Raw genomic sequence first — 27358 nt, 5'->3', positions numbered from 1 at the left:
CTACATATATTTAACCAGATTCTAAATTTATTACATAAGGTTTTCTATTTGCAAGCAAGTTGTATGGTTTAGTATACAGTGGAATAGATTTGTCTTTTGTATAATTATATTGACTAAAGTAGAAGAATTTCTAGACATATATAGGAAAGTTAAAAAAAAATAAGAAGAAAAGCAATCTAAGAAATCATTGCTCTTTCAGATTATCCTTCATCAGAGTCACTACCTTCTGTCTTATGGAGCACAACAGAGGATGCTTCAGAGGAAAACCCACAAAGTGAATAACAAGGGAGTGGAGAAAATCTAAAAGCTAGAATTACTCTTAAGACTCCAATGAGCCAAATCAGATTCTATAATAAAATATTTCACATGTGAATGTAGTCTTCTACGTGCTTATGACTGCAAGACTGTTGTCTCCAAAGAAGATCTTAGTTTGATCCAGAGGCAAATAGCTTATGTCTTTAAAGTAAAGCCTAGGTCTACTGAGACCTATACAAACAGGAACATTTGCATGTAATAGGCTTCTTGGAGAAAGACCAAGAAAGCGTAGATTACACTGCACCACCATTCCTGCAAAACTTGTATGTTGCTGGTGCTTATTTTATCTATTTTTAAAGCCACTAAAAGGCAAAATTTTATCCTGCACTCTTTATATTTTAGAATATTTTAGATGGCATGATGCTTAAGCAGAAAAGCTAATTCTTGTGGCACACAGCCAATTGTAAGAGGATTCTTTTCCTGCAAAAGAACTTTGTTTTTATTGAGATAGGATAGGGAAGACCAATACATGAAAGTTTTGAGAGAGACTTGGAGATCCTACTGAAATGAGATGATCATGACTATTTGTCATACAGTCCTTGTGTAAGAGGGTGATGACCACTGTATAACCCTTTCTGTATATTACCACTTCTTGTCTGTTTGCACAGGCACACAGGTCTTGGTAATCCTTAAGCCTAACACAGGGTCATCCCTTCCTGCCCCCATGGCTGTCACTGGAGCAAGAGGAAGTATTTGGAGTACTGTGTCCAGGTGTGGAGCCCTCAGTACAAGAAAGACATAGAGATTTTGGAAAGGGTCCAGAGGAGGGTGACTAAGATGATCAGGGGGCTGGAGCACCTCCCCTATGAGGACAGGCTGAGGGAGTTGGGCTTGTTCAGCCTGGAGAAGAGAAGGCTGCGGGGTGACCTCATTGCAGCCTATCAATACCTGAAGGGAACCTACACCCAGGAGGGGAGTAAACTCTTCAAAAGGGCTGACAACAGCAGGACTAGGGGAAATGGTTTTAAGTTGAGGAGGGAAGATTTAGGTTGGATGTTAGGGGGAAGTTCTTTACTAGGAGAGTGGTTAGGCCCTGGAACGGGCTGCCCAGGGAGGTTGTGGATGCCCCATCCTTGGACGTGTTTAAGGCCAGGTTGGACGGGGTCCTGGGCAACCTGATCTGAATGTGTATGTTTGGTGGCCCTGCTAGGCAGGGGGGTTGGAACTACATGATCCCTGGGGTCCCTTCCAACCCGGGTGATTCTGTGATTCTGTGATTCTGTGTGATTTGACTTTCTCTTTTCAACAGATTATGAATGTGGATGAAAAGAAAAAGATTCAAACTTGTCATGTGTTAGAAGATGTGGAATACTGAGCATAAGCCTGCTTTTTGGGTAGCTCCACAGTTAATGATGAATTGTTGAGAGCTTTCAATTTTAGCTAGTGCATTTTCCATTGCTATGTCATATACCACCATGAAAAAGACAAGAACTCTCCTGCCCAGACCACGTTTGAGTATTTGAATCACATGACACATCAAATTATCAACAAAAATGTACACAAAAGTTTTGTGTGATATGCAACAAAGAAAATAGATGTGGTAATGTTCTCCTGAATTATTCATAGGATACTTGTTTATAGAAAAATTGTGTCTATTCATTTAAAAAACTTATTGGGGAGATTGTGATTTGTGGAAAGGATCTGATATCAAGACCATCCTTTTTGTGATTCTTTTTACCCACCTCTTTCATGTAATAACATGTTTGTAGTAACAATAAAAGGCCGTTTGGGTGGAGTTTCAGCTTGAGCTATGATCACTGCTGAAATCTCCTAAGAAGGTTGGACACCATCAAAGTACACATCCCTGCCTTTCAAATACCATGGCTTTCAAAGCAGAGATCAATATTATCTTATTGCCCTTCAAACTACATTGTTACACTGACTGATATAATGGGAAAAACATAAAGTACTTGTTGAGAGGATGGGAAAAATATTTTATAAATATATAGACATCCAGTTATCCATATGAAGACACACTGTGAACACTAAAAATGATGCAAATCTCATTTCAGTAACATAGCTCTTTCAGGAAAACAGAAGTTATTTTCAGAAATGATGCAATTATTTTATCTATGTATCACAGAATATTTTACTAGTGCTGGAAACAACATGAACTTCAAATATAGGTGTGTTCCTTGTATAGAGACTTAATATAATACTGAAATCAGTACTTGTAGACTATATTAAGTCCTTGCACTAATTCTTGGACAGATGAGGAGTCCAGAGTGCAGCATAAAGCAACACATCAAATTTAAGCTATATTCAGGCATACCACCTTACCCTTGTTTTGGGAGAGCAACCTGCACTATCTGAAGCATACGCAGAGTCTTTACAGTTCCTGTCATCAATCAGCTGTATTTTCTGGGGCAGGCTGATACAGCATGCTATCAACAGCATTGGAGCTACACTGCACGGGCACCAAATATGCAGGATTCCTTTTTTTTTTTTTCACATAACCTTTCTGCTCTGCATCTTTACTTCAGAGGAATGGAAAAAGAAAAAAAAAAACAATGCCACTACATGTCAAATGCAAGCAATAATTCACAAAGTGAAAGACCTAGGGAGAAAACACTGTTAGAAAGAAGCTTTCTAATACTTCTAAGAGCGTTCTCTATAGTTGTCCCAGTTGATATCTATTATTAAAAAAAAAAAAAGGAAAGAAAGAAAGAAAGAAAATGATGGTGATAAAATTGTGTATAAAATTAAAATATTATGCACAGCGTTTTGTCTTTTTGGCTTCAGCAGTTTATCATTGTCTTCTTCAGGCCACCAGCAAAACTGGACCTGGCAACTTTCAACCCTGGTCAGAGCTGCTAAAGGTCCTGCATTCACTGGAACTGCAAATGTAGCTTGGGGCCCTGCCTTGGGGCCCTCCACTTTATTATTAGTCCCCTTGCTTTACTGACTCCTTTTGGCTCTTTCCAATTTACAGGTGAACGTTTGTGACAGGTACTCTATAACTTGGATGTTTCTTCAGCCACCATTTCCATCTTCCAAGTAAATGCATTACTGCTTTGTTTAAAGCCCTTGCTTTCCTTTTCATTTGTACTATTTCTGAGTTGAAATATGGGATGCAATTTAGTAAAGCAAACAGATTAATAGAGAAAAAAACAAGAGACATTAAATAATAGTCTCAGCAATTAGATGAGGAAGGGAATTAAATAGCTTAATTCAAAGGCTTTAACATTCTTCACTGCAGGGCTTAGTTTGAATTAATACGTAGTGTACACACATTTATAAATGTCATATATGGGTGGCTCTTTAACAAGGAATATTGAAAGTAATAGCAAAAAGGATTAATCCTTGTATTTTCAGTAAAAGCACTTATTTAAGGTCTGGTGAACTACTGCTTTAATGAGAATGTTATTACTGCAGAAACTGAGTGCTGTGAATGAGACAAAGCAGCTCTTGAAAGAGCTCTCGGATTTTAAAATAAAATAAATGTGGGGTTTCATATCTTTTTACTATTATTTTAATCTCATTTGGGTCAGCCTTCTGGTGCAGTGTCCATTTGGACTGTGGCAGTGTAACCAGCACTACAGTGAATGTCACTGTTTTTCACAATCTGCTTTATTCAATTCAGTGAAGCATTTTTCAAGGCTTAGATTAGCTCAGGCTGTGAAAATTGCAAAGTCATTATGCTATATTTCTTCTGCTTTCCTGAAAAAGCTTGTTATGTTTTTGTTCAGTTTTGGAAGTTTTAAGGCCAAGATCAAGGTTTATGAAAAAGCTGATTTTCAGACATAGAACACAAAAGTGCATTTTTATTTGTTGGGCAAGTGCCAAGAGGCTCATCTAAATATGTGTAATAAAACTGTGGGAAATGTTAATGTATTTATTTGTTTATGCATAAGCTGTTTCTGAAGGCAGATTTAGAGAGTGCCCAACTAAAATGTGTTTATTTCTGTTGGAGAAATGAAATACCAGCACTTAATCTCTCTAATAAAGAGTATGACTGTGAATAATGTGTCGCATTACCCTAAGGTATATCCTTTGTCTGCCTTATAAGTAAAACAAAGAAGGACTCTTGTCATGAAACTGATGGTCCTGGAAGTGTCCTTCAGCCTTCAAATCTGAAACTGGTGATATCTTAAGTAAATGAGTTAATTATAATCTTAGTACTTTGCCAGTCATCTTCATTGTTGATGCTTTGAACAATTAGCACCATTTTTATTTTATTTTATTTCATTTTATTTTATTTATTTTATTTTATTTTATTTTATTTTATTTTATTTTATTTTTCTTGGTAAAAATCTTTGCTAAGTTAGTGTGCACTACAGAGGGACACTTATCTTCTAAGTTCTGATGAATATCCTCACACATAGCACATTTCTGAATTATAAAATATTTGTTGGCTTCCTTTTGCAAGGAAAATAGGCCACTTGACAAATAAATGTGGTTTTCTTGTTCTTTTATTGCTCTGATTGTTTTCCCCTTGCGATACCTACATCATTTCATTTAAAAAAAGGCAAACAAAAACAATGGCAGGAAAAGAATTCTTCACTTCATTCTCAACAGAAATACCTGTTTTGATGGCAAGGCAGCAAGGATCAGCAGTAATGAGAAGGCTGCAGGCAGAGAAACAGGATCTACTAGATAACTAATACAAATAATAGCAAAGAAACAAAACCAGAAACTGAGCTTTCCTCATGCCTTGAAGATCACAGAATTTATGCCCCACAGAGACTTAATTACCTTAATATAGAAGCATTTTCACAACAGATTTTTTTTCCACAAAAGCTTAGTCACTCAGTAATACATTTCAGTTTCTTAATAAAAATTTGTTTCAATAAACATATTTGATTGATTTTTTACAGCTTAAAAAAAAGAAAAAAAGACATTACTGTGGCATTGCAAGTGAACAGACACTTACTGGTGAACTTTCTTCCATGTTCAATATCAAAAGAAACTCAACAATATGAGTGTATTCTAATCTCAATTCCTTGCAAATAAGACCAAACAAAATAAAAGCTTGTTACTCTTCTTTGCTTTGCATGTATTTATTCAAAACATACATAGTTTATTTTTTCTTGAATGCAGTAGACCTCTGGTGAGAGAAGTGGATACTTAGCTAAAATTTATGTCTTTTCTCCTCTTGAACATACAATAATTATCCACTTACCAATGTTCTAATTGGATAAGATTGTCATCACCTACCACTGAAGTCTGATTACAGGAAGAGCTGAAATATCTGTTCTGTTAATATACCTTAACAACGTAACCCTCACTGGCACAGAAAAGCCATGTTTAACAAACCTAGAGTATTTTTACTAATTTTTCAGATTTTGTGAACTTTATATTCTGTCTGTTTTATTTGTGTTTGGTTTTTTGTTTGTTTGTTTGTTTGTTTTTGTTTGTTTGCTTTTTTTTTTAACTGTAAGCTATTGATTTCTTATAAGGAATTACTTATGGGTAATATGTTCTGTAACAATGCAAGGAATTCACATCACTGAGTTGGAAAGAAGCAAAAAGGGCAAATGTATTCAGGTGAACTAATTCATTATACAGATATTTCTAATAGGACCTAAACATTATGTTTATTTACAGTGTAATGGAAAAACTATTTTATTAATGTTTGGGAGATCAGGAATAATTTCACCCTTCCTCCTTTTCAAATATGGAAGGATTGCTTGACTGACTGTGGGAAATTACTTAACCTGTTCACAAAACTTAATTGTTCATCTTACATCATATTTGGTGATGGTTAACATATTCTGAAGATAAAGAGGTTCATATTCTGCACAAGTAGTTAAAGTACATCCACAAGCCACATTTCAGAATCTCTAAGTTTTTGATAAATTAATAAGGAGGAAGGTAAGTAAACAGGAATATAATTAATCAATTTGTTTGTTGTAACCATAAGGAAAAGTCATTGTTATACATACATACATGCTTTGGAGACTGAAGAAATATCAAATGTATATGGTTGTTTTCACAGAATCACAGAATCACAGAATTGTGGGGGTTAGAAGGGACCTCCAGAGATCATCGAGTCCAATATATATGGATACATTTCCATGGTGCACCATTCTATTCTGTATAATCAGTGGAAAAAATATACTACCCTTTATTTTTATAAGATTTCAGTTGTATCTGAAGTGAAATGAGAGCAGTTTGCTTTCATAAATTAGATATTCAGATTAAATTGGTCAAGAAATGATGAATATGTTGCTAATCCTGATAGAAACTGGAATAATATTTTCATAACAGGCCTAACTTCACGTTTGAGAAGTTAATTAGGTGCTGACAGGTCTCCATATCAGGGAAGGGGAATATGAAAGTTAGTTAGAAGAAAACTTATGAGACATCATTTATGAAGCATTGCTACAGCCTAGAAAATCCCCTAATGTCTAAGTTATCATCTATGAATGCTCGAGGATTCCCCTCCCGACTAATTGGGTTTGTATCATTAAACAAAAAATGTTAATCCAGAATATTTCCTGCAGTATGAAGGAGGACGTGGCTGCAAAGGTCTCAGGGCCAGGTACATAGTGCCAGGTGCATCTGCTGGGAGCAGCCACATCCTCACCTGTGGGAGGTACTGCACTGAAGTGCTGAGGCACTCCCTGAAGGGGATTAAAGAGTGGCAACCAGCAGGGAGGGTGGACAGAGGAGTGCTGTGAGGAAGGAGGGGATCTAGAGAATACCCACAGATAATCCATAGATGGAAGTTCCTAAGGTGACAGATTGGAAAGTCATGATTTTTGATAATTCATCTCAGGGTCCTTTTCTACCTCCAGGTCTGCAGTTATGGACAGATTAATATGCAGATGAGGAAGACAGCCTCCTTCAGGGCAGATATCAGAGCCAGCTGAGCCCCACTCAAATATTCACAGAATGTTTGTCAAATAAGCAGCGTGGAAGCTATTGGAGACTCGCTCCTGCAGGGAATGGATGCTCCATCTGCTGACCTGATTTGATGTCTGGGGAGTGCTGCTCACTGGGCAGTGGAGTTCAGAATACCACAGAAAGACTACTGAGGTTTATCTGAGCTGCTCATCCCTTTGGGCAGCAGTGATTCTGCCCGGGGAGTCCTCAAACATTCATGGATGATTGCCTGGCCCTCATGATGAGGGTGCAGAGCATGGGGGTCCCAGGTGGCATCAAGGCAAGCTGGAGGAGCAGCATGTGCTGGCAGCACCAAGGCCAGTAGCATCCTGTATGGTGTGAAAGGAGGCAGAGCCAGGAGATGAGGGACACAGGAGTTTATTCCTCTCTAGTGAGCACATATTAGAACACATCGTGACACTGTCTCCAGTTTTGGACATTGCCAACCTAATTCAAGGTCAGTGGGGGACCCCAGGGCAGTCAAGAGTGGAGCAGTTGTCCTAGGAGGTGAAGTCCCATGGGGGTTGGACTTGATGGGCCTGAGGTAGGGGAAAGCTTCAGGGGGACGCAAAGAAGCAGCCTTGTCTTCAGGGAAGGAATGAGAGGATGTAGGCAGGCACCTTACCATCGTGCATGACTGGAAGCTCTGAGATTGCTTATAAATTGGTGATAAATAAACAAGGGATGTTTCTACAAAGTATAAGGAGAAGCTTTTTCCCTAAGAGGATTTCAGCAGTGGCACAGACTGCCCACAGAGCTGGTGCCCTTTCCATCCTCAGGGGTTTTCAAGATGACAGGATCAAGCCCTGAGCAACTTGGTCTGATGCCAAAGCTGTCCTCTTTGGGAAGGAGAACAAAACTTCTCAAAGTCCTTTCCAGCCTGAGCGATCCTGTGATCGTATGAAATCTGATCCTAATAAGTACAGGAGGAGGAATTATGTAGACTTCTACATTTGCATTTTGTAATTCAGCTCTGAGAAATGAGTGAGAAGGAATTGTAAATTTCATAGAAAATAGAGAATTAGAACAGAGAGACAAGAGAGAACAATCAGGACCACTTGATACAAAATGGGACATAGCTAATCATTTTGGTTGCCCAGAGGCGGAATGGTATCCAGTGTATATATTCTGGAAAGTGTATATATGCTGGAAAGTGCAAAGTGTAGATGTTTAGTGTCTGTTTGCCTGAAGCCTTCATATTCCCTAACTTGCCAGGCTCTACACCATAAATATCTGCTGTTTGGTATTCTCCAAACAACTTCCCTCTTACAGTGAGCTGTGCAGCTGAGCCTAAATCTATCAAACAAATACATTTCAGCTGGATATATTTCAGATAGATTTAAACTCTCAGTTATAGTAGGCTGGCTTTATTTTCCTTTGAATGTAGGGAGACTCCTCAAGAAAATTTTGCCATTTTAGACTCATCTTCACAGGTGTTTGACATCATCCTCACATTCTGAGTGAAGGGTAAGGTTAAAATGTGGAAATGGTAAATAAAGAGTCACATGAAAATATTCATCAATATTAATGTATCACTATTTATCAGACTACAGAAATAAGTAAATTCAGAGTGAGTAGAGTGTATATATGTATTGACATCTGACTTCTTCATACGCATTTTATTTATGGTAGCTATTTGTTTGTATATTTTACACACACAAAAATAAGTAGACAGATAATTATTTAAGCTTCTAGTGAAGAAGTGTCTGTGGGCTGTCTGAAGAAACTGGCTTTATTTTACATTCAGGAGAATATTTCTGGGGAAAAAGAAAAAAAGCAATTTTCCATTCTTAGCTTCCCTTGTAAACAGCTGAGAAAAAAAGGGGAAAAAAAAAAAAAAAAGTCTTATTTAATTATTTTCGTGTTCTTGTTAATATGCTCCCACGCAAACATACATAAATAACTTTAGAAAGCTCTTTAATTACAGTATGCAGGAATGAAGTAGTGCATTCCTGTTGTTTATATCAATCTAACAAGAGACTAGGTATACCAGGTTTATTGATATCCTGATATATTAAATCAGACAACAACCATTTGTACTAATAAGGTAGTACAAGTATTTGCCAATTTATGTACTGCAGCAGAATTTTATATGAAAATAAAATGGAGACTTAACAACTTTTTTCCTCCTTTTTTTTCCTCCCCCTTTCCTTCTTTCAACCTTCTTGACAGTTTTTGAACAAACCCCTGCTCTCCCCAGCAGAAAAGCAATAATTAAATAATTGTGTTTTCTAATCTTTCTTCTACAGATGTAAGATAGCACAAGGTATGCCAAAACACATAATGGCAGATTTATTCTACAGATATAGATGCACAATGTGAGATCTCTTCCAGCTCTCTCAGCTGTGTTTACACTTTTCAACTTACTATCCTGGAAATACTTCTGTATTGTCAACAAAGGCTGTCTTGTAGATGGCTTCTCTCTCCTGTTCCCAAAATATTTTTGTCATATATCCCTTATGGCAACTATAAAAATCATGATTATGCAGATAAAAAGAAGTGTTAGGTTACACACAGCAGAGACAAGATAAAAATGATCTTACCAATATATGATTTTATCTGTATGCAGTACTTTTAGCTATGCATTTTAATTGCAAGCCCAGCTTTTTTCTCTAATGTGTTATGAAAGGATTCAGACTTTTTTGGCAATGGAAACCTTTGACAAAAACTTAATGAAAATTTGTAAATCAGTCCATTTCCAAAATATCAACACCTGTGAAATTTATTTGTGATTTTAATGTTGATATTTCAACAGCTAAGGTTTTGCTCCCACCACCTTGAAAAATACAATCTGTTTTTCTTTTTTTTTTTTTTTTTTCTCCTCTTTTTCTTTCTTTTTTTTTATTTTCTATTTTTCAAGGGGGGACGGTCTTAAACTGAGACAGGGGAGGTTTAGGTTGGATATTAGGAAGAAGTTTTTCACACAGAGGGTGGTGATGCACTGGAACAGGTTGCCCAACGAGGTTGTGGATGCCCCATCCCTGCAGGCCTTCAAGGCCAGGCTGGATGTCGCTCTGGGCAGCCTGGTCTGCTGGTTGGTGACCCTGCACATAGCAGGGGATTGGAACTGGATGAGCATTGCGGTCCTTTTCAACCCAGGCCATTCTGTGATTCTTGCCAGTGGTAGTGAAACTTCTGATTTAATGGCAAGGGAAAAGAAATATATATTTATATGTATTTATTCCTTTAATATTTTTTTTAGTTATTGTTCTCCAGCTACAAAATTACATTGCATATTACTGTTACTCTTTCATGGCATTCTCTATAAGATGAGCTATTGCTAGGTATTCTTCCCATCAAGGATAAAATAACTGACATATAAGCTCTCTGTGTATTGAAGGAAGAGAAATAAAGGTGGGAGCATTTCTCCATCATAACACTTTAATAGCTTTAATAAGTCGTAAATGTGAGTATAATTTAAAGAATGGCTGCATGCTTGCAAACCCACTCCACATCATCTTGCATTTGTCTTGGAATGAAAGCATTTCACAGTTGCTTAGGATGAAAATAAAAACAAAAAATGTTATTGATAGATGAATTTGAGAATAATGAAGGCACCTGGAATTTAGTACTAACGTGCTTTCAAAAATCTGCTTGTGCTTATCCTAAAAGTCTGTGCTTGCATACGAAAATACAAGACTTGACTAAAGCAAGTAAAAATAAATACACTAGAAGAAACAGCATGATGGCCTCTTCTCTATGATCATCTTTGTTGAAATGTGAAGTCCCTTCAAGCAGTATACAACAATCTTGAGAATTAAAAGTTTTGGGATGGTAATATCATTATTATAAAAAGTACGATTTTTGGCCTTAAGACATTATACACAATTCCTTTCAAACTTTTTGTTGTGTAAGTCATCAAAATACAGGCTTTTGATGGAGCGTTCCATAGAATTCCATGGAATTGATTTGTCACCTACTTTGTTGATGAAATCTTAATATTCAGCTATTGAAAGTTTCAGTAAGGTAGTCAAGAGGCAGAAGAATAAAAACAGAAAATCTGAAACTGCTACAAGGTCTTCACCTGTATTCTTGCACTGGGTACAAGTTTTGTTTAATCCTCCATGCTATACTGTACAGGTATTTGTGGTATCTCTGTGTGATATCATGTCAAAATCTCTATGGCTATGGATGTAATAGAGCTCCATAGGGAAGAACTAAGCCATCACAGACTGCTGTGGACTTTATAATACTTATATGCATGGTTAGTGAAAGAATCGTAATACTTCTGTGAAGGCTTCCTGTCCCTCCATGGGTACAGGGGCAACGATTTTGTGCATAGAGGTAAAATGTTGTTTCATCTTAAAATATTTGCTGACATAACTGAAAATGAGTCCAGTTGCATCACAGACTGCTCAACATGCATTCCAGCATGCTAGCTGTTAAAACTTCTGCTAACTTGCAGTTTCTGTCAGGCTTAAAGAGACTTATTTACCATCAACTTCCCATTAGTCAAAGATTCAAAGCTGTCATTCAAAGTTAATCAGGTTTCCTGAAAATCTCTCCTAAAAAGTGTAATTTTAACTTGCTATACACATATGCTGTAATCCAAGTGTCACCAGCTTTCAGGGTGTTTGCACAGATCAAGGAAGAGTTTTTAACTTTAGGGTTTGCTTTTCATTCTGCTAATTGTGTTAGCATGTTTTCCAAGGATGGAAAATATGATTCTATAACAGGCAGTTGCTTATAAACGTACAAGACAAATTAAAGTTGGCAGAATATTAAATAAAGTTAGGAGCTTTCAAGGTTTGTAACGCTTATGAACTTACCTTTTCCCTTTTTACCTTTTCCCTTTGAAAACTTTTTTCAGCTGTTGATCTGTTTAATCAGTTTTTCTTTTTTCAGAGGCCTCTCTGATCTATCTGACCTCTCTCATCAAGATATGATTTCACTCTTGTAAAACAGGAGTTCCTGTGTTGTTCTGAATCATGTAAGGAAAGAGAAAAGGCAAAAATCTTCCCTCTTTTGCCATATTGCAGTACTTTGATGAGACACAGTTTACTGACAGGAAATTCTTCTGGTTAATTTGAACGCACACTGAAAAAAGTTATAGATTATTTAAAACCAAAAAATAAGTTAAAAAACAAAACAGATAGAATTTAGAAAGTTAATACGAAAGAGAAAACAGGACAAGGACAGTTTGAGGAGACATTCTATCATCAAATTTTCTCATTGGAAAAGCATTTCAGACACTTTATTCTTTTTTTCTTATACACATCAAGGGTACTCAGACAAGCAGAAATAATGGCCTCTGGATAATGATTGAAAGGTAATGTCAAAGAACTGGTAACCCAGACACGTGTGACTTATAACAAATTTCCCTCTTTTCCTTTATTTTCTCCTCTATCCAAGAAAAACCATAACACTTAGCAAGTACGCTGCCATATCTTGGAGACATAGAATAATATTCTAGGTTGAAAGGGTTCTTCAGAGGTCAGCTAGTCCAATCTCTCAGTTAAAGCAAACACAGTTACAACAGGTTGCTAAGATCCTTTTCCAGCTAAATTGAGGTTTTCTTTTTCTTCAGAGATGCCTAGAAGACATGTATTTGAGAAACCCATGCCAGCTCATCCACCCACACAGCAAGTACATTTCCTTATATTTAATCAAACTTCCCCATATTCCAGTTTGTGACTGTTATCTATTTTTTTTATTGCTGTGCACTTCTGAGAAGAGTCTTCTGACTTCTTTACACCCTCCCTTCAAGTAGATGTGGACAGCTTTAAGGCCTCCCCTGACTCTTCTCCAGGCTGGAAATAATGAATCAGCTTATTTTTATATGTCACATCAGGCAGATCCCTAATTACTGCTGGATTTGCTGTAGTACGGACAAGACTGTCTCATAGTAGGCACGAAAAAGTGCTTCAAAGTGGACACAGCACTATAGCCACAGTCTCATAAGGCCAAAGAGAAGGGAAGGATCCCTCCATTCATGGGAGACTTCTTTTGAAGACTTCTTTCTTCTTTCAAAGACTATTCTAAAACCAACAGAAGTGACATCTACTGCTTTTTCCTTGCTATGCAGAGTTTCATCACAGAAAGTAATCAGGCTTGGTTAGCCCTTCTAAATATCCGTGCTGGCTCTTTTCAGTCTTGAAGAGTTCTGTGCATGCCTGGAAACAAATGAAGAAGAGGAGTCTTGAAGAATATGTTCTCCATAACCTTCCCTGGGATTGATTTGAAACTGAAAGGCTTGTACTCTCCCTAGTTCTCTTTCCTGCCCTGCTTGCAAATATATGGGATAGTTGTGTCTTGGCAGTCAGTGTTCTGCATCTCTCTGACCTCATTCCTTATGTACCATCCAAAGCCAAAATAAATTTAACGAATAAGATTGTGATTTTTGTATGTGATACACTCGTTGCTTCCTAGATATATGTTTTGTCCTTGTTAAGAAGGGCTTTTTTTTTTCTCCTTTATCTTATAAATGACTTTGATATCTTTGCAATTTTCATTAAATATGATTAGTAGAGAAGTCAACAAGTATGTCAACAGGATTGACCAGGGATGATCTTGATTTTACTTAAGCTGAACAGAAAGTCAGTAATGCAAATACTTAGATGATAAAGGCAGATCAATTGAATTATCATTTTCTTTGCTCTTGATTTAGGAATTAAGATGACCTAGAAAAGAACCTCCCTTCACACTTATTCCATTAGATGTCAGAGAGGGGAGGGTCCACATTAGTTGTCAGCAATTGTCTTCTGTCTTTTATGGGAGTTTTCTATGTATGTTAGGATAGAAGATTAGAGACCTTTAAGGCACCTGTATTTTAACAGGATTTGATAAGACATGAAGAAATCAAACCTCTTTCCTTTTCATACATCATAAGGGTTGTTTAACCAGCAGCTGTATTTGTTTTGAAAGATGCAATTGGATTTAGTCTAATCCCAGAGGTAGAGAGAAAGAACCTCAGTTTATTATCTCCTCTAAAGGGAGGCAACCAACTAAATTCTGCAGCACTTTGTAATACTTTCAGCACCCGGAGGAACAAGAAAGTCTCAAACTGAGTCATACTGTTTAGTCTACAACAGTGTGTTCTGATATATTTTAAACTTGATGATCCAAGAATGTGGGCAGAAATTATACTTCATAACACAATAATGCTTCTATCTATTTACATTCAATCAGCAAGGAAATCTACAGCAAAGCGCTTACTTATATACAAAGGGGAAACTTATTTACGTCTACCTCACAATTCACAGAATTGTAAATGTGTTGCAACTGAATAGACAAAAATGAAATCCAATAAAATATTTTCTCTCTAGCAATTTGTGCCTAAGCACAGAAGGGATCCAGTGGTGTAACTTAATAGGTTGTTACAAATTAACATGTTATAAAAAATGGTCTCACTGCTTTCATAAATGAGCAATATTAAGCTTGGTTTTAGCAGACCAAAGGAAGGCATCCTTTAGACAAACAGGGTATGTATACTTTGCTGTTTATCTCAGAATATTTTAATATAAGAAAATAGTACTTATAAAGAGGGAGCTTAGTCTTTCTGGGCTTAAACTGTGAACAATCAAGAAAAAATGCACCCCAGAAAGTGCATTTAGGTGCTAATAATGCATTATGGTGCATCGTTTTCATAAAACCTTTCATGCCCTAATTTCTCATAGAGAAGCTGGACAACCATCAAATGAGTTCTTCTCTCTCCTTCCCAGAACGTATGTCTCTCTGAGTTGCAGTTTTGTGATTATTTTGTTGTCAGTAATCCACATCAGAACATCCTGTCGACCAGTGGGAGTTAAAGAGTTAATGTTCTGGTTCTGTTTATGAAAACATAGATAACAATAACAAAATACAACTGCAAGGTTGTTAATGATAGTAACAGTTTAAAGAAGAGAAGGTAAATCCAAGATATTCACTTTAGATGCCATTTTTTTTTACATCTAGGAAGACATGGTTTCCGCAGTGTATGGAAAGATTAGGTAGTGCTATCTAAAATACCAGAAAATATTACTATTTTAATGAACACCAAATTCTCCACATCATCTAAGAAAGTGTGGTTACAGAATAAATAAGGTAAATATTTCCATCAATATCATCTGTAAAGAACATATTTTCTCTTTTCTATCCAGAGAGAATATCACAGGAAGAAAATGCTTTCTTTATAACTCATTTCAGTTTTAACAGCATTCTCTGTGTTGCCTTTGATTTTTATTTTGCTTTATTTTATTTTTAAGAGGGAAGATGGAAAACAAAACAAGACACTTATTTTTGTGACTTCAATCTTTTATGTCCTCATTATCTGGTTGGTTACATCTCTTTGTGTACCATGCGTACATGAGATTTATACTATTTTTTTAATTAAAGCTATGTTTTTTGACAAAGAATGTTATTCGGATGTAAATGAATGGTCTTATTTTTTACTTTTAGGAACTCTTTTATTTTCCAAATAATTAAAATTATTCTGGTATTGATTTCTGTGAGGGAGCAGGGTATTCTATGGTAGCACATGACTGAGCAACAAAAGAGATCATAAATTGGAGATAACAGTTGCATTTCTGGAATTGTTGCTGAAATGTGCAGCATTAAAAAATTCAGTCATACATTAGAATGACTCAATAAATAGACAAAACTGCAAATGAGCAGGACAGCAGGAATGTTCACTTGACATTTGTAAGAAAACACATTCCTAATACTATGTGAAGAATGTCCCACATTTGCTAATGAAAGGTTCCTACAAAGTACATTTTTCTGACCCGTATAATCAGTAATGCACTGGCAATTACACTGTAGAGTTGCTTACTGTTTTTTCAACTTCTCTATTCTTAATTAGCATAATGCATACATTGATTTTTCGAATGGTGAAATAAATGAATTTTTTGCCAAATTCTGATTCAGTTAGATATGTTTCCATTATGTTCCAATATTTGAAGGAAGCATGTGAACAGGAGTGAGAACAACTGTTTAAAAGGATGGATAGTGATAGAACAAGAGGAAATGGTTTTCAACTGAAACAGGGGAGGTTAGATATTAGGAGGAAGTTTTTCACACAGAAGGTGGTGATGCACTGGAACAGGTTGCCCAACGAGGTTGTGGATGCCCCATCCCTGCAGGCATTCAAGGCCAGGCTGGATGTGGCTCTGGGCAGCCTAGTCTGCTGGTTGGTGACCCTGCACACAGCAGGGGGTTGGAACTGGATGAGCATTGCGGTCCTTTTCAACCCAGGCCATTCTATGATTCTGTTTCTGTGATTCTATCATTATAGAGTAGGAAATTAAAAAAGGGTTCCTCTTCTCATTTTCACTGTTCCTATTCTAGTGATCCATAGTGGTTTGCAGAGGAGAAGGAAGGTTTTGGTAGAAGGAAGTCACCCTTCTTCTTCTCTCAGTATTGATGAGGCCTCGCTTGGAGTACTGTGCCCAGTTCGGGGCTCCCTAATGCAAGACAGGTGTGACTGGAGCGAGTCAAGCAAATCAACACTATGATGGCTGGAAACACCTCTCCTATAAGGAATGACTGAGAGATCAGGCACTGTTCAGCCTGGGGAAGAGGAGGCTGTGAGTGATTTCATCAGTAGGTGTTCAAATATGTGAAGGGATAATAAGATAAGATAACAAGATGGAGCCAGGCTCATTTAATTGGCACCAAGAGCCAGGACAAGAGGCAACAGTCAGAAACTGAAGAGCAGGATATATGTGCCTGAATATCAGGAAATATTTTGTGCAGGTGATGGGGGACTGGATTGAGTTGCCAAGGTGGTGGATTCTCCTTGGAGATCTTCAAAAGCCATGAAAAAATGAACATTTTCCTGGGTGATCTATCGTTGGACAAAATGACCTCTGGAAGTCTCTTTCAACCTTGAACATTCTGTAACTCTCCCATTCATTTCTGATATTTGTTTTCTTTTTCACCAAGTGCTGTACTAAGATCACATGAGTCTGATTTTGTTTTGTCCTGCTTTAAAGATATCATCTCTTTATGCAGTGAAAGAAACTATTTAATACTATGCAGAACATCTATTCTATAATGGATGCTGAAATTCTCCCTGATAAATTTTACTTTCCCATTCCAGCTCCTCATGGTGCCGTTTTTTGATAAGTTTGAAATCTTATTAAAATTTTCAATAGAGAATCGCACCAGGATATGATAGACTTTAGGGGATAAATTAAGATTAAATACCAGGTAAAGGGATCACTGAGATGTCATTGGATTTTTTAAAGCCTTTTTAAAGAAAAAGCAGCATTTCTCTGTATCAGCACAAAATTCTTACTGTGGATTGGAAAACACCTGAGATTTCACAAAACCTTTCAATTTCTTTCTTCCTTCTTTGAGTGGTAGTATATAAAAATTGGTCATATACAATGAAAGATAATGCCTGCTTATAAACCATAATTTAAGTGACATCTATAGAAAGGAGGAATAATAAGGAGAGAATTGGAGAAAGGGCGATTGTTTTTTCTAGTGTGAATTCTCATTATTTTGTGTTGGCTGTCTTGCTTGATACATATTTCCTTCTGCCAAGACTGTCAGAAACAGTGTGTACCCAGTAACAATAAATCATTACAATATGTACATGCTAGGAATGCAGAGTTGATGGGATTTAAATGTATGGATGCACCAGAAGTTTAGTGCTTTCACAAATCTGTGATCCAGAAGTTTAAACATTTGATAAAGTGAAGTCTTGTATTTAGTATTTCTGTTCCAACATTAAGTTTTTACTATAAGTAGCTAATAAATCTCCAAATAGGAGGTATTTGTGTACTGCAGTAAGATTAAAGAGTTTCAAAAGTAGTTGTAAATTACCTCTGTGCATGGCCCAACTGTAAACTGCAAGATATAGCTTTATCCACTGTAGTTAGATTTCCAACCATGTATTTCAAGGCATGTAATGTGTTTGCAGCTGTGTTGTTAAAGTGAATTAAAGCTGAGCATAAGTAGTCGCTGGCCTTTGAAGATGTCCTCCAAATTGTAGAGAACTTGCAGAAAAGTCATGATTTATTCAGTGCTCACTGAAAGCATTTTTTTCACCCTTCCATGGGAAGCTTTAATAGTACTACCATCCTACTGATCTGGACAGGGCATCCATAATACACCCAAGAAAATGTGTGTCCTCAGAGAGTCTGAAGAGAATAGTGAACTGTAGAACAAAAAGTAATAAAGAGACCTTGTCAGCCTGTAGTATTTCTTTTGTCTCCTGCTTCTGGTAAAATGCCTTTTTTCTTTTTTTTTTTTTGGCCTGTGTGTCTCTACTCCAAAAAAATATACCTGAAATCCCTGTCAATTATGTCACAAGCCAAATAGCCATATGCTTAAATTATTCCCTAGAGAAACCTGCTCTTGAATTTTTTTCTCTCTCCTTTTTGATTCCCAGGTTCCCCAGCCAATGATGTGCTAAAGATCTGTTGACACTGTTAGCATATTTTATAACTGGGCTGTGGAATGACTCTCTGGACTCTCTCATTAATTTTTACAATTCGAAATATTAGCCTCCTTTCAAAGAAAGTGTAATAAATAAATGTCTATGATATTAATGGCAAACACGCTGCTGACTTCTGACATGCCCTTGAATTTCTGAGTTGTAGTAACTTGCAAACCTTATTACTTATGCTAAAGCTCTGGCTGCCGAGTTATATGGGGTTTTGCACTCCCCCATTGTTTACCGGATGACATTTGTTCCTTTGACTCCGGAAGGATGGTGTGGAAGCAAGGGAGCAGACACATAAACGGAACATTTTAACATAAAAGGAAGGTTCTTTTTAAATGCAGAACTGTTAGCTGCAGTCATGGCTCACTTCTGCCTGTTGTGATCTTCACAAGGCAGGTATTGTTTTCTCAGAGCATAATTCTCAATGCAGCATGCTATTCAGGGAGATTTTTCTCCCTACTCTGTAATAGATGCACAGATAACTAATGACATAGCTGTATGCATATTTTAAAGACCTAAAATCTAAGTTGGCAAGGCAACCCTCAACAAGAGGCCTGTGTATCGGCATATTACAAAATGATCTTTAGCATCCTGACTGGATTTCATTCTTCACAGAACTTCTGTCTACAGCACATGTGCTCAGTACACTTGGGGACCTCAGAAAGGACCCTTCCACTTTGCCAGAAGGAAAACAAAGTTTTGATGTCTGTTGATAGCAGACGTTACTGACTCGTTAACATTTCCTCTTGCTGCATACCATTTTTTAATAGCTGTTCTGTCCTAAGTTCTTGCTCTTATCGATCCTTTCTCTGTCCCATTACCATTTGGAAAAGGTTTCACAGACCAACATCCTGCCTCAGCCTGTAGCAATGTGCAATTAAACCTCTTTCCCGGGGGGCTGATCTTACATTCCTGCTCTCCATCTTCAGGAGCTGACAGCCCATCCTCGTGAAAGATTCCTCACCTGCAAAAAAGTGATTTATATTTACTTTATTTGCCTGATTGCTTTTTCTTTTTTGCTGTTTAATGTCTCTTGTCAATGGCTTCGTATTACTAAAGCCCTGAGAATCTGGAAGCAAACACTAACAGGAATTCAGAAGCATCTTCCTGCCTGTCAATCTGGGCCACAGCTATGACAAATTCTTTTTCTTCCAGATACTCTACTGTGATCTTAAAGCAGACATAATGGTACAATGAATAAATAATGGACATTTTCTGATGAAAAAGGGGAATTGCAGAAATTACTTGGTAAATATTAGTGCCACATATATAATTAAGAATTATAATGAAATGCACTGTAATTACTCTTCAATAAATAAATACCAAGCTGCAGTGATACTGTAGGGGGAAAAACGCGGCAGCTTTATACCAATAGGACTTTGACTGGGTTAAATGATGCACGTTAAAGACTTATTTAATCAGTGTACTTAAAAAGTATTTACAGCCTGGTTTTACTTTCAGTGTTTTCATAGTTGATTTTATTGTATTTATTTTATTCTCTGCATGCAGTTGATTTTCCCCTTGCATTAGATCATTGTGTTTAAGCTACGCTTTGGAATTTCTCCATACAGCACTCTAGCTTATCTCCTGCAACACCACAATCGTATCAATAAATTTTATAATTGCAGGGTCAGTAACAAAGAGGCAAGTGCAAGAAAGAGATTAAAAAGGGAGGATAAAGCTGCAAGTGCTAATAGAAAAGAAGAATAACTCTATTGTTGTGTTAGTAATTACATACTGCTGCAATCCTTTCCACCCCTGGAATTTGCTGCTGCACCAGTCAGTGCAGGCACAGCTGCCTGTTCAGCAGCTGAGGAGCTGGCAGAAGCTGGGTACAAAAGCTGCTACATATAGCTCCTATAGATTATCTTTCAAAATAGCCAGGACTCAGAAGGAGAAAAACAAAGGACTGGAAAGGATAACTTGCATGAGCCTCAAAGCAGAATCCATGCTTTTCTTCTCACTTGGAGGCAATATCTGTATGAGATGTAAGGATAAGCTATGTTCTCTGTGACAGGATTTGTGCCTGGAGAGCTTCAGTCACATATGGCATGGGATAGATATCTCAACAAATGTCTTCTTACCAGCTCTTCTAGCCATCTCTGACAGCCATCCCTCATTTATCAGAATGCATGTTAGAAATTCAGTTTGGCATTCCTGCTGAGAGATAGCCAGCATTACAAACTATAATGCCAATAATTTTGCGAGATAGAACAAACTATTCACAGCAGTGTATAAAAGGATATTCACCTTGGGAAAGTGTATGTGTGTGTATGCATACAGCACTGCTGATCTTGAGAATGAGATATCATTTTAAAATAGAAATATATTGCAGTTCACAATTTCTGTGACTATGACACATTTGGGTAACTTTTTCTACCAAAGTGTTTCATAATCATCTAAAGTTTTCTGTATAGTGAACGATATTTCTGAGCCCATTTGCTGTACAATATCTGAATGTGGCTGAGATGCACCAGAAGCAACACATTGACTTTGGGGAACTCATCAAAGCTCTGTGAAGAACAAAGAGAAGCTCCAGACTCATTCTTAAGTGAGAAAGGACAAGAACAGCTTGGACTGGGCAAGGGCTGGGTCCTAGTATGGCCTGTGAATGTATCAGTTAGCTAACCCTGCTATGTGGTTCATCCCCCATATTTAAGAATATAATTTATGTATAACTATAGATACAGTTTTCATTACATCTCTATTAATTTTTCTAAATGATCCTGAATATTTCCTATATTTTATTGTTTTTAGAAGATTTTTGATTCTGAATCTCTTTGTGTATTGCTTTCATTTATTAAGATGTAATTGTTAGAACAGCTTTGTGCATCACAATAAAAAATCCAGCAATGGCATTTAAGAAGTTTCTCTTCCTTTCCATTAAGAATGATAGCATTTTGTTACATTGATTTCATCCTCTGCCAGTTTTAGCTCAGGCAATTGAACTACATCCTTATTTTTTACTTGGGTTCATAACTCAAAATAGTAAAGAATAATGAAGTAATTATGAAAACAGCACTCTTCAAAAAGGGTGGAAGGAACTAAGAGAAAGTCCATGTCTGTAAATGGAAATAGAAACAGTCTATAACATTTGCTGGATAGAACTTAATTATACTCACCCTAAATTAGTGAGATTGTTAGATTTGAAAAACTTTAACAAGGAAATAGGTTTCCAGGTTTCTGCACTTCTGTCAGTGTGCTATTAACTATTGTCTACAATTAATTTTAATATATCCTTTGAAAGGTCACAGCAACTAGGGAAAGAGGACTGGAAAAAAGTAAATGTCACTACTATCTTCAGAAAGAACATGAGGGAAGATCCAGGCAACTACGGGCAGGTCAGCCTTACTTAAAATACTGGGAAGATAACTGAGCAATCAGGAAACCATTTTCAAAAATACAAAGGACAAGAAGAGTAGTCAGTGTGAATTTACAAAGGGACAATGTGCTTAAACAACACGATAGTCTTCATTAAGGAGATGATTAGTTCCCTCATCCCCACAGTCTTTCTGTCCTGTGACCACCTAGAGACATCCCTGCTTATCTCTTCATCCCACATGGACCCAAAGACCCAGAATGAGGAGCACATCCATGCAGAAGATAGTTGGGAATAGGATATATGAGAATATAATATTGATCATAGGGATCAGGCATGAGGCTCAGCCAAGCAGCACTTGTTTATAAATGACTTTTTATCCCTTTTTCCCACTATTTTGCCCCACTTGCCCTCCCTAGTCCATTTTGACCTTTTTCTTTCCCTGCCTGTGGGCCTTCCTTTAAGCAAAGCATATGAAGTCCCATGTATCTTCACAATCCTCTTCATGCCTGGTGAAATAAACTTTATGCTATCCCTTAATGCTCTTAGCTTTCTCTATATCCTATGCACCTGTATGCTGTAACTCTTTTTTTTTTACATGCTGCTAGGTGAAGAAAATTTCTTTATTCTTCTTCATCAAGGTAAATCCTTCACCTTGGTCTGCCATCAGACTGACTCACTTGGTGGCTGCATCTCTCCCTGGCTCAGCTGCCGGCCACTGTTCACCTGATCCTTGCCATGCCTTCGTGTTTAATGTGATTAGCTGTTGGTCGGATAACCTGACTGACTGCAACGCCAGGGAACCAGGCTACATTTCAAGTGAAAATGTGGTTTCCACAAGGCTGCAATTTTCTCAGAGAAATATCTGTTTTCCTCCCACTCCTTCTGCATGAAGGAATTAGGAAAGTTAAAAATGAGCTACTTTGTGTCAAGTTGGCTCAAGTGGAAAAATTGGCATGTATAACGTATAACTGAACTGTAAGCCCTGTGTTTGACATGAGTCTAGGCCTGTTGTAGCTACAGTCATGTCTCTGGGGAGATTATTTTTTGGCACCCTAGAGTTTTCTTCCCCCTTCACAAGGCAGGTTTGTCATACATAAATAATATGTACAGTTTCAAAAATATGTATAAAGAGTAAAACTTCTGTGTGTTATTGATAGAATAGTACAATACTACTTAGGATAAAGATCCTAACCAGGCAAAGTGACCTAACCACTTCTGCATGAGATGCACAATAAAAAAAATTGTTAGCAAGTTAAATATAAAGCACCTACTAGAAGATACACTTAAAGTATACATGTAGTTTAGCCAATTATTATCTATATAATTAAAACATAATAAGAAAAGTTCAAAGGTAGGTAACTTTAAGTAATTGTCTTTTAAAAAGACATTATGATAATTTCATTTTTTGTACAGAATGTTTGAATAAGAGCAGAAGATGAGCAGGACTGTAACGACTAATATAATGGTTTCCATTTTAGCTGTAATTTTAACAACATAATGTTGTGGTTCTGTCTACTTGCTGGAGTTCTGTCGATCCCAGTATATTTCATTTCCTTGCTGAATGCCTGCTTGTGTGAGGTAATATTATTCCAAAGTGAAGTGGTTTAACCTCTGCAAAAGTGCTTGAGTTAATCTTTAATCTTTTCTCAAAATGAATTTTTCAGAATTATTTTTAAACAAGCTTTCAGTACCAGTGAAAGGTGTGAAAGGTGTGAGCTCTATTTACTCTTTTTTTTTTTTTCTTTTTCTCTCCTAGCCAGGACGCGAGATGCATATCTCATTACAAATGACAATTTGGTAGATGGAAAATTTCTCCCATTATACCCTAGACTCCAGAACGGCTCACTTCTCCATACTAACTATTACAGCCCACGGTATCAGTAGCTCAGCTCCTCTATAATGCTTCATATGAGTATAATAACTTTGCAAACAAGTTCTGCAGATCCAGAATACCAGACCTATCTTTTTCTCCCACACCAGCATGTTCATCTCAAAATGTTGCATGCTTTTGCATCCTTTATCCTTTCTAGTTGGCACTGATTTCATTTTAAATTCAGCAGATGCCTGTTCCCTAAAGGTCTGAAATTTTGGTATCATTTCACAAAAGCAACAGAAGAACTCCAGTGAGCTTCAGTCTATCCCAACAGAAGTTTGGTTTTAGCTGGTAAACACTGTATTACACTTTCCTAATCATGTATTCAAGGTGTGTGTGCATATGTGTGGGGGGCACACTAAATACAGTTAGCTTAGGAATCAATTGCTACCAAGCTTTTGAAGCATATCACAGGCCCTGCATTCAACTGAGCAAAATGCCAGACCTTTGAATTGTTAGCCACGCAGGACACAATGAGAACTTTTAACTGAGGATTCCTCTTCGCACTGAGTCACTGAAAAAGTTAACAGGTCAAGAAGAAATGGAGCCAGAAGCTCAGCTTAATTTCTAAATGTCATTTTATATCATGATCTCAAATCTACGCACTATAGATACTGGAGACCTGTCTGAAAAGTGACAAGAATTAAACACGCTGACCCTGCGATAAAGGCAGTACTTGGCTACCTGCTTAACAAGAACCCCACAGGCAGGAGTGAACAGCACATTTTCCTTGCACTGTAATCTGTTCTTTAAAGAGCTGCATATAAGGGAAGGCTAGGCTGCAGTGTAGCAGGTCACCAGAGAGGTGGATCTAGTATATAAAGAAGAACCAGTAGGAGATGATGCTATTTAAATTTTCTCTCCAATAATAGCTTTTCTTTGTTTGCTTGCTTGTTTTATAAAAACAATGGCTATAAGTCCATTTTCTACAAGTCAAGTGCCTGCAAAGCCTTGTTTTATTTACTTAGTGTGAAAGATTAGCTGTATATTATGTGGCTTTGCACAGCAATGGCTGCCTCATAAGGACCTCAGAACAACACAGCCACTTTGTGCAACCCAGAACATTTATTTTAGCTTATCTAAAAGTGACTCTTCATATGCCTGTTCACCCATCCCTAAGCATTCTGCCTGTTCCAAACAGTGGATGGGAGACAGCAGTATGAAAACTGAATCCTCAGCTGTCTGCATCAGGCCCTGGTTCCTTCTCTTGTAGAATACTTATTACTGAGATGGACTTCTAAAATGGAAGTACAGTTCTCAGCAAGGTTAATCTCAAGGCAAAAGAAAAACATTAGTGACTATTTACTTACCCAAAACTTTAAAGTTCTGTAAATTCATGATTTGTTGTGATATATATGTCTAATACCCCCTCAAAGAAGATGTGCCATAGTTACCATCTTTGATAATGTGAATAAAATGGAATAAAAGCATAGTATTATTCAGTAACTGTACATATCCCAAATGATACAATAAACTGTATCTAACCAAATTAACCAAATCTTTTTGATTGTGATTTTCAGTGATTAGATAAGCTATATATACTGCATTAGAACTTCATACTCAGAGATTGCAGGTAGTTTTTTAGACACACTTATCAGAGCATAATAGGAATTAGAAGATGAAATGCTGTTAGTAATAACCCCAAAGGTACAACATAAAAAGGCAGTTTACAGGTTTGGTGCATTCCATTTATCAGTGAGAATCAAAATATTTTTTAATATTTTAATTATAAGGTTCTTATCAGAAAGAAGCATCTCACAGATATAAAGAAACTACCTATATATTAGATTTATTGTTTATGTATAATGTAAAAAAAGTACAGAAAAATTATTATTATTATTATTATTATTATTATTATTATTATTATTATTATTATTCCAGCTGTGTATCTTCACAGAAATTCTGTAACGCAAATAAAATTCAAATGCATTAAAAGTACAAAATATTTCAAAATCTTTTGAGTCATTTAGACTCATTACAAATTCAGTTCAGAATGCTGCATAACTTATAATGCACTGGAGATGAGTGAATGTTATAGTCCTGCTATGATGGGCCCCAAATACTATATTTTGGTAAGATTTGATCCAAGAAGGTGTTCAGTACTTTTTCCCACTTAATGCTGTTGAGTTTACACATCATTTTTTCTGCAAGTTTTCCTTTTCTTTCCAATGCCATGGACCTAACCACGTGATTTAGAGTTCGTTCTCAATTAGAATTCCCTGTTAAACTCATGCTCATGCACTGTACATAGTAGTACACGTGCATCATTGCCTCAATCTATCATGTAGTTTTATCAGAAGGTAATCAGTCCTGCCCAGCTCAATCTGTCCCTGTAGATCCATGCCTGCTAGCTGTGAATCACTATTTCTCATCCTTCCTCTTTCAGCTCTCAATAGCTAGATTATTTTCACAGCTTCTATGCACACCTCACTCTGCTCGTTGAAAGCAGCCTAATGGAAAACTCTTTCAGATTGCTTACTTAGAGTGGATGCAAAAATGTTCACATCTAATTATTACATGAAAGATATTCTATTTCCACTACAGGTGGAAGCTATTCTTAAAGGAGAAGGTCTTCTTTAAATTTTTAAACTTTTTTCTAACATTTTCTTTCCTTTATTTGAAGCTCAGTTTACCTCACACCAAGTGGCAGGTTGAATAACCTCTCTGTGGGTTCTTACAGCTTATTTTGCTTATGATGAGGTTAGTTATATAACTGCATGACTACTGGAATTTCAAAGATACTTTCAGCTAATGCAACACTATCTCTGCCAAAGTCACAGAAAGGCTTTTCACTAATTACTCAGGCTGCTGACTGACAGGTGAAGGTCTTCCTTTTATTGTCAACCATGCTGCATATGGCTGGTCATTAGCCTCCTATGATTACACATGTCGAAGGCAGATGTTCAGTCACAACTGGAATTGTGGGTTTGTTCTGCTTGGGCAGGGGCTGAGGGCCTGGTATGACCTTCTTGGCCTTGTGCAAGGGTGGAGGGTCCCACGTGATGCTGGGAAAAGCCACTGAGTCCCATTAGTGCTCTCAGAACTTTGACCATATCAGTGCTCCTTCCTGGATTGAATACTAAAAGCGTGTAGTGAGGGAAGGCCACAAAAGCACTAGAGAAACTCAGAAATCTTGGGCAAATACATATCATACAGTTGCACCTCAAAACTTCGGTTATAATTGTCCAAACATTGAAAAACAGGTTTTTGTGTGATAAGGCCAGAGCATACCCCAGAATTACGGGTGAATTTCTCATAGCAGTGAAACAGATTTTATACAGCAGTGCTCCCATTTGCTTTATTTGCCACCTATAACAAAACTGCAAAACCCAATTATTCTTCATCTAAAAATAAGCAAAAATTATGTCATTTGTGGAAACAAAGGGAGAGGGAGAGACATTTCATTTCCTCATCATCAGAGAGGCACTGATGGCTTAATCAGGATCCAGGATTCTTATCCTTCATCACTACTCAGCTCAGGTAAGGCCACATTTACAGTACCATGTGCTGTTCTAGATCCCCAGTACAGAGAACCGTTGACCTTGCTGGAGTGAGTCCAGAAAAGGACCACACAAATAATCAAGAGACTAAAGCGTTGCTCCTGAGAAATCACTGTGTGAGTTGTGACTGTTTAGCCTGTAGAAGAAAA

The sequence above is a fragment of the Lagopus muta genome, chromosome 5, assembly GCF_023343835.1.
Source record: "Lagopus muta isolate bLagMut1 chromosome 5, bLagMut1 primary, whole genome shotgun sequence".
NCBI lineage: Eukaryota > Metazoa > Chordata > Aves > Galliformes > Phasianidae > Lagopus > Lagopus muta.
Note: the sequence above shows the minus strand (reverse complement) of the source record.